General features: G+C 37.8%; 1 pseudogene; it reads right to left on the bottom strand.

Annotated features, from left to right (window-relative positions):
• Positions 1 to 293: 293 nt before the first annotated feature.
• Positions 294 to 1,185, bottom strand: LOC147611339 (F-box/LRR-repeat protein At1g67190 pseudogene; annotated as a pseudogene).
• Positions 1,186 to 6,421: the final 5,236 nt, after the last annotated feature.

Below are 6,421 nucleotides of genomic sequence, written 5' to 3'. Positions count from 1 at the left end.
CACCACCACCCAGCCCACACTACCCTCTCTCTCCTTCTCCCTCCCCCTTGCTCTTCCCTCCCTTTCACTCTCCCCAAACGGACTTAACTTCTTCTAGTTGTCAAAATCATCTAAGCTCATTAAAAAGTTGAAGCAGCTATATGACCTTAAGTATCATTCATTAACATAGTTGCACAACAAAAAAACTATTAGGAAACCTCCCATCAAGAATTAAGTCTATAGGACTTCAACCAGTAAAAGAATAATCAAATGCCCGGGTTGTAATTTATTGGTTTTATAGGTTTCAAGAAAATTCAAATCACATCGATGTGTTAGTATTAACCCATGAGATTGATCATCAAGGAAGTGAACCTACCAATCAACTAGTGATCTTCACGACATTTGGTCTCAGAGAGACAGAACCGTAAATTCCTAGCCGTTTCAAGTTTAGGCACCGTTCCAAGAAGCTAACAATCCTTTGAGCAAAGAGCTCCTGGATCTTGGATGTACCAAGCTCGACTACAACCACCTTCTCCAAACGGGCAGAGCCATGGAAGGCATGCTGATAATGCCCATCCCCTAGCTCATAATTTAGAGCAAGCCAACTTAGGCAAGGAAATGGTAAGGCAAGCATTTCTAAGTCAATTGCCTCCTCCTCAACATCAAACGGTAGACCCCACAGCCACAACTTCCTTAGGTTACTTGCCCTTGAAATCATTTGATAGAATTTCGGCCACATAATTGTAAAATCACTCACAATCACCTCCTCAAGTAAATCGGCTGATTACCCAATTTCTAATTGTATAATGCACCTCGATCCGTAGATGCCGCAAATTTCCCTTTCTCACAAGCTCAAATTGCTCAAATGTGGAGTCCCTTAGAATTAGACTTTCTAGCCTATCTACTTCCAGCACAGTACTATCAACAATGACCCTCTTGATGTTGAGAGTCTTCAAAGAAGCACTATTTAGCTCGATCATTTAACGGTGCATCTGAGAATGTGATGTCAATGTTGATCAAAGATAGAAACTCCACCTTGGTCTAATGTCGATAGCCCGGCCCGATTGTTGAGAGAGACAAGTGATGGGAACTTGTGGATGGTCTAGGCGCATCGACAAAGTGTTTGGCAATAGGTGAGGAAACATCAGTGTGGCGATCAGAGCAAGCAAAGCCTATTTTGAGCTTGAAGTGGTGGGCATACACCATGAGGTATTCATGAGCCTCATTCTCATCAAGCTTCATCAACATCATCTTCAAGAGCACAAAGCTTTTCAAAGTGTGCTTATGAGCACTAATAGTATTGATTAACACTAATAAGGCTACTAGTCCAACAAAGGAGAGTCATTCCAAAGTGTTTTTATACACTAAGAGTGTTCTTAAACACTAATGGTGAATCTAATCACCAATATAAGTGTCATTAGATGCTAGAAATATGCTTTTAAGCACTAATTATGTTTTTAAAAGCTAATGGTGATCTTAATCACCAAACAAAGTGTTCCATTGACACTAATGAAGCTCTCCCCATCAAAATTAGTGGTTATGCACAAACCATGGAGGAGAAGAGGAAGAAAGGGGTTTGCTTCCTTTGCAATGAGAAATGGAGTCTCGAGAATAAAAAGGTTTGCAAGGCAAAGGTGGTGAAAGCTAACATGATCTTTGAGGTGGTTAAAGATGAAGAGGCACCATTGGATTATGTGGATGAGGCTGAATTTCAAGATTGTGCAAATGAGGTGATAGAAGAGCCTACTCTTGACCCTTCTCAAGAGTTCCCTTTTAATTCCGGTGGAGAGGATTGGGTAGAAGTTGAAACAAAAGAAAGGACAACCATGCTTTGTGCCATTTCACAAGAAGCTAAAGCGGGATGCAAAGGTTCCAACACTTTGATGCTTGTGGGGAAGATTGGGGACAGATCCATTCATATACTTGTTGATTCGGGGAGCACACATAGTTTTGTTGAACTCTAAATCAATAAATTCTTTGAAATTATGTCCATTAGAGATGATGAAGCCTCTAAAACGGGAGGTTGCAAATGGACAGCATGAGCTGAGCAAGAATTGGGTTGCAACAAGGATTTCTTTATCTTTTGAATATGCCTATGATGCCCATTTGATTGTGCTTGATATGGGTCCCATTGATGTGGTGCTTGGATGTGATTGATTGCACACTTTGGATAGGTTCTCGATGGATTTGAAGCACATGAAAATGTGGTTTATGCATGAAGGCAAAGAGCTATGCTTGGATGGAATTTGTAGCCATGCTTTAACCTTGGTGTCCATGAAGCAAATGAAGAGAGAGTTGAAGAGTGTATGCCTTGTTTACATGCTACAACTCACTCGTCAAGAAGAGGAAAATGGGCTGCAAACACATGATAAAGATATGGATGCCTTGTTGCAAGAGTACAAAGATGTGTTTGAGGCACCTAAATGCTTACAAACTACTAGAGAAGTTGATCATGCCATAGAGCTTGAGAAGGATGCAAAACCAGGCAATAAGCCTCCTTATAGGCTTTTGAAGGTTGAGCAGGAAGAGGTGGCAAATCAATTGGAAGAGCTTTTGGAAATGGGATTTATACAACCAAGCCAATCACCTTTCGCCTCACCGGTTTTGTTGGTAAAGAAGAAGGATGGATCTTATAGAATATGCATCAATTATAGGGATCTCAACAAGATTACTTTAAAGAATCGATATCCCATTCCAAGTATTGATGATTTACTTGATGAATTGAAAGGAGCAAAATACTTCTCCAAGATAGATCTTAAGTCCAGATATTATCAAATAGGGATGAAAGATGGTGATGAGTTTAAGAGACGACATTTTGGACTAAACGAGGTCTATTTCAATTCATGGTTATGCTCTTTGGATTATCAAATGCCCCGGCCACATTTCAAGCTCTCATGAATAAAGTTTTGAAGCCATTCCTCTACAAATAAGTTTTTGTCTTCTTTGATGACATACTTGTGTATGGCAAGTCAAGGGAAGAGTACTTGATGCATCTGGAGCAAGTGTTGAAGGTATAGAGAGAGCACAAGTTGTTTGCCAAGCAAAGTAAGTGCACCTTTATGTCACAAGAAGTGGAATATTTAGGTCACATTGTGAGCAATGATGTTATTCAGATGGATCCCAAGAAGGTACAATGTGTGAAAGAGTGGCCTACACCATCCAACACTACTCAATTAAGGGGATTTTTGGGATTATCATACTTTTATTGGAGGTTCATATTATGCTAAAGGAAATATCAAAATAAAAATGTGACATAATGTTCCTATCCTTTCTATACCTAGGCAACCAACATTTGAATGCATAAGCTTGTTCTATATCTACTAGAATCCCTTGTGCATATACACCAATAAGCCCTTAGCCAAACATCCATGGACTAAGACTAAGTGGAGTAGCTATTCACACCCCCAATCTCTTGTGCATATACACCAATAAGCCCTTAGCCAAACATCCATGGACTAAGACTAAGTGGAGTAGCTATTCACACCCCCAATCTCATGAGCAATGGTGCCCATCCTTTTGTTGTAAAAGAAGTCTCCCCTTTTAATGGCTTGTACTCAAACATGTTACTTTCCTAGAGCGTTTGTCCTCAATTGCTTTGCATAAATCTATGTTCTCCATTCTTTTATCCTTACCAACAACATATGTGGTCATTACACACACCACACATGCATGCATGCACGCACACTCACACACACATACACACACACAGAATAGGAAGGTATTTTTTTTGCATGCCTAGTGAGAAATGGGTAACAAACTCAAGACCCTGTAGAAATTTGTGGTTGCCCTACAATCCTTGGGATAGAGCCATTGGGTGATAGTAGGACATCATTTTTCCAAGCTCCCATGCTTTCTCACCCACACCCACACACCCCAAGGTCGTGAGATTGATTTTTCTTATGTGACATATACTAGTAGCCTTAAAGGCATGTAGAGGGCATAAATGAAAATCAAACTCACGACCTTTGGGAAATAAAAACTTACCCTTCTACCATGGGGCATGTAGAGGCCATAAATGAGAGTCAAACTCACGACCTTGGGGAAATAAAAATTTGCCCTTCTACCATGGGGCTAGATCCACTTGATAGGGAAAAAGATTTAACAAGCCCTCACGCTCACACTCACACTTGCACACACCCACACATCTTGGAAAAGAGATATTCTAAGTGAGAGGTACTAGCCTAGCACTCCATTAGGAGTACGTCATGTTGAGAACTGAGAATTGAACTCTCGACATGCTGAAAATAATGATTACCTTATACTAATTTGAGCCATTGAATGGTAATGGGAAACCATTTTCCTAAGATCCCATGCTCACATTCACACCCGAACAAAAACCCACACACCCTAGAGAAGAGACTTATATATGACAAGTCCTAGCTTGAACCTCAAAAAAATATGCCACGAAGAATGGGAAGAAAATGAAAAGAGAGGAGAGTGAGGGTATATGGCTCGTATACAGGAAATCAATTATACTCTAAGGGCTCTATGTGTGTGTCAAAGCTAACTAAAACAAGTGTACAAGACACACACCTATACGGCTTGCCATAGCCTTTCTATGGTTGGGCATGAGAAATTAAAAGCAATGAAAGTTCCAACGAACATATTGAGTAATAAACCTCAATCACAATAAGTAGACCACTTTTATTAAACCACTAGGAGAAACGTTTTTTTTTGGGAGTCAAACTTACTTTTTTTGTGGTTTTTCTCTTAAAACCATGCTTTTCTTGATTATGATGAATTAATGTTTATGTTTAAACCTTGGTTTATGCATAAACTAACTTTTATATTAAAAGTGAAATTTTTAGCATTATCATAGTAAATGCGGGGAAATTATAGCAAAATTTTATCAATAGAAAATAAAGGTTTTTGCATAAATTAAAATTTATGCTAAAAGTGAACTTTTGAGTATTCTCATTTCATAGTAAATGTGGGGAAACTATAGAAAAATTTTATCATTAGAAAATGAAGGATTTGCATAAATAAATTTTTATATTAAAAGTAAACTTTTGGGCATTCTCATTTCATAGACAATACGGGGAAACTATGGCATAAATTTTATTAAAAAAATAAATTTTATGATTAATTAAATTTTATGCTAAAAGCCGAGTTTTAGGCATTCTTATTTCATAGAAAATATGGGAAATCTATGGTAAAATCTTTATCATTGAAAAATGGAATTTATGCATAGATAACTTTTATATCAAAGTGAAATTTTGAGTATTATCATTTCTTACAAAATGTGGGGAAGCTATGGAAAAATTTATATCTTTAGAGAATGAATTTGTGCATAATAAACTTTATGCTAAAAGTGGAGTTTTTAGCATTATTCATTTGCTTGAAAAATAAAGAAGGTTATGCACAAATTTTCTAGATGAATTATGGAAATGATTATAAATATAATTCACTTAGATAAGAATGGATGTGAAATGATGTCAATGGATGTGAGATGATGTGAATGGATGTAAAATGATGTGAATGGATGTGAATGGATGTGAAATGATGTGAATGGATGTGAAATGATGTGAAACGATGTGAAATGATGTGAATGGATGTGAAATGATGTGAATGGATATGAAATGATGTGACTAGATGTAAAATCATTTTCACAAAATGATGTGAATGAATGTGAAATAATGTGAATGGATGTGAAATGATGTGAATGAATGGATGTGGATTGATGTGGGAAGATGTAAACAGATGAGGATTGATGTGGGAATGATTTGATTAGATGTGGATTGATGTGGGAATGATGTGATTAGATGTGGAATCATGCGGGAAGATGTGAATAGATGAGGATTGATATGGGAATGATATGTTTAGATGTGGATTTATGTGGGAAGATGTGAATAGATGAGGATTGATGTGGCAATGATGTGATTAGATGTGGATTGATGTGGGAGGATGTGAATAGATGTGGCAATGATGTGATTCGATGTGGATTTATGTGGGAGGATGTGAATAGATGTGGGAATGATTTGATTAGATGTGGCATAATGCGCGAAGATATTAATAGATGAGGATCGATGTGGTAATGATGTGATTAGATGTGGATTGATGTGGGAATGATGTGATTAGATGTGGATTGATGATGCGGGAAGATGATGATTAGATGTGGATTGATGATGCGATAAGATGTGAATAGATGAGGATTGATGTGGGAATGATGTGATTAGATGTGGATTGATGTGGAAAGATGTGTATAGATGAGGATTGATGTGGGAATTATGTGATTAGAGAATGTGGATTGATGTGGGAAGATGCGAATAGATATGGATTGATGTGGGAATGATGTGTTTGGATTTTATGTGATTATACTCCTAGGTACTATGGGCTAGGAACTTTTGAAAAGGCCCCTGAGCAGGTGGTGAGCGTTCTAGTTGCCAATAATGCCATAGGTATGCTAAGAAAGGAATGAGTGAAATTGGATTTTATTGTTAGA

The sequence above is a fragment of the Cibotium barometz genome, chromosome 47, assembly GCF_041138505.1.
Source record: "Cibotium barometz isolate CiBa-2024 chromosome 47, ASM4113850v1, whole genome shotgun sequence".
In the NCBI taxonomy this organism is placed as follows: Eukaryota; Viridiplantae; Streptophyta; class Polypodiopsida; order Cyatheales; family Cibotiaceae; genus Cibotium; species Cibotium barometz.
Note: the sequence above shows the minus strand (reverse complement) of the source record. Positions and strands in the feature narration are given on the sequence as shown.